The sequence below is a fragment of the Populus nigra genome, chromosome 2 (assembly GCF_951802175.1).
Source record: "Populus nigra chromosome 2, ddPopNigr1.1, whole genome shotgun sequence".
Lineage (NCBI taxonomy): Eukaryota > Viridiplantae > Streptophyta > Magnoliopsida > Malpighiales > Salicaceae > Populus > Populus nigra.
The window spans coordinates 12,406,197-12,408,696 of record NC_084853.1 but is presented as its reverse complement, the minus strand read 5'-3'; positions in this window follow the sequence as shown (position 1 = coordinate 12,408,696).

The window sequence follows — 2,500 nt, the reverse complement described above, 5'->3', positions numbered from 1 at the left end:
TGCCGCGTGGAAAATCGGCAGCGCAGATTTTTCGACGAACATTCGTCAGGGGGGCACGCTGAGGAAAACAGGGGCTGCCGCGTGGAAAATCGGCAGCGCAGATTTTTCGACGAACATTCGTCAGGGGGGCACGCTGAGGAAAACAGGGGCTGCCGCGTGGAAAATCGGCAGCGCAGATTTTTCGACGAACAGGGGCTGGATGCTGGACCGGCCGGGCCAGGCAGGAAAATTCGTCAGGGGGGCACGCTGACGAAAAGAGGGGCTGCCGCGTGGAAAATCGGCAGCGCAGATTTTTCGACGAACAGGGGCTGGATGCTGGACCGGCCGGGCCAGGCAGGAAAATTCGTCAGGGGGGCACGCTGACGAAAAGAGGGGCTGCCGCGTGGAAAATCGGCAGCGCAGATTTTTCGACGAACAGGGGCTGGACTGGCCGGGCCAGGCAGGAAAATTCGTCAGGGGGGCACGCTGACGAAAACAGGGGCTGCCGCGTGGAAAATCGGCAGCGCAGATTTTTCGACGAACAGGGGCTGGACTGGCCGGGCCAGGCAGGAAAATTCGTCAGGGGGGCACGCTGACGAAAGTAGGCTCGTCGTGGAAAATCAGCAGCGCAGATTTTTCGACGAACAGGGGCTGGACGCTGGACTGGGCCAGGCAGGAAAATTCGTCAGGGGGGCACGCTGACGAAAACAGGGGCTGCCGCGTGGAATGGCAGCCTACACGCAGATGCGAATTCGGCAGCGCACGATGGCTTGAGCAGGTCATGGGTTCGACTTGGCGCGATCTGAAACCTGGACGAGGGACTGTCGACGCTGGACGAGCCAGCGCGGTGGCCTGTCGTGCCCCGTTCAGGGGGGGCCTGCCGCGGAGACAGCCCTCGCGGGCTCGACAGCGCAGGCCAGCGTCCCCGACGTCGCTGGCCGCGGCAGGCGAGCTGCCGGGGTTCCCGCATTCCTACAAGAAAACGTCGTGCTTTCCACATGAAACCAATCCAGTAAAATCAGCCATATTTTTATGAGGCTGCCCACTGAATTTGGGGTCATTCCGGGCCGGTTCCTAGTTTTGCGGATTTACTCGATTTCTAATGGTAGGAAAATTAAAACAAATACTTCCCGACCTCGAAAAATTCTGGGAAAATTAATGAAGGTGGATTGGATTTTTGCCAACCTCTCTGCAAAATTTCAGCTCAAAATACCAAGAAATGAATTTTTTAGAGGGGGGGTGACAGCTGGGACCTAGTAGTGTCTCCCCCTGCCAGAGCTGCAATGACACTTATTGCTCTTTAGGGAGCCACCAGGCCGGCGCCCCTCAAAGACCACACGCGCGCGCGCGCCCGCCCGCGCTGGGCGCTGGGGCGCTGGGGCCTGAGGGCCTGGGGCCCTTGGGGGCCCTTGGGCGCTTGGGCGCGCGCGCGCGGCCCCCGCAGCCATGCCGCGCTGCGCGACGCGCGGACAGCCCCTGCTGGCTTGCTCTCTCGCCCGCGGGGGGGCTGCCTTCGGGCCCTGGCCCCCCGCGTTCTGGCCTGCCCCCTGCGGGGGAGAGGCTAGGCGCTGCAGGGGCCAGCCCGACGTCGCTGGCCGCGGCAGGCGACAGCCCCTGCTGGCTTGCTCTCTCGCCCGCGGGGGGGCTGCCTTCGGGCCCTGGCCCCCCGCGTTCTGGCCTGCCCCCCGCGTGGGAGAGGCTAGGCGCTGCAGGGGCCAGCCCGACGTCGCTGGCCGCGGCAGGCGACAGCCCCTGCTGGCTTGCTCTCTCGCCCGCGGGGGGGCTGCCTTCGGGCCCTGGCCCCCCGCGTTCTGGCCTGCCCCCCGCGTGGGAGAGGCTAGGCGCTGCAGGGGCCAGCCCGACGTCGCTGGCCGCGGCAGGCGAGCCGCCGGGGTTCCCGCATTCCTACAACAAAACGTCGTGCTTTCCACATGAAATCAATCCAGTAAAATCAGCCATATTTTTATGAGGCTGCCCACTGAATTTGGGGTCATTCCGGGCCGGTTCCTATTTTTTCCGATTTCCTCGATTTTTAATGGTAGGAAAATAAAAAAAAATACTTCCCGACCTCGAAAAATTCTGGAAAAATTAATAAAGTTGGATTGGATTTTTGCCAACCTCTGTGCAAAATTTCAGCTCAAAATACCAAGAAATGAATTTTTTAGAGGGGGGGTGACAGCTGGGACCTAGTAGTGTCTCCCCCTGCCAGAGCTTCAATGACACTTATTGCTCTTTAGGGGGGTGCCCCCTGACTGGCCATGGGGCGCGCTGGCCTGGCGCCCATAGGCCTGCCGCGGGGGATATGTGGGCTGTTGCTAAACTCGGACTAAGGTGGGGGGCCTCATGGCCCGAAGTATTGCCGGCATCGATGACCCGTTTTCCGGCCGGCGACGACCCGATTCCGGCCACCGTCTTCGGGACCCGCTCCAAGCCGTCGGGCGCGTTGGGGCTGCTTATCCGCGGCGTGGGCGTGGCATTCATTTGCCGTGCTTGTGCCAAGGTGCTGGCAGCTGCTGCGCGG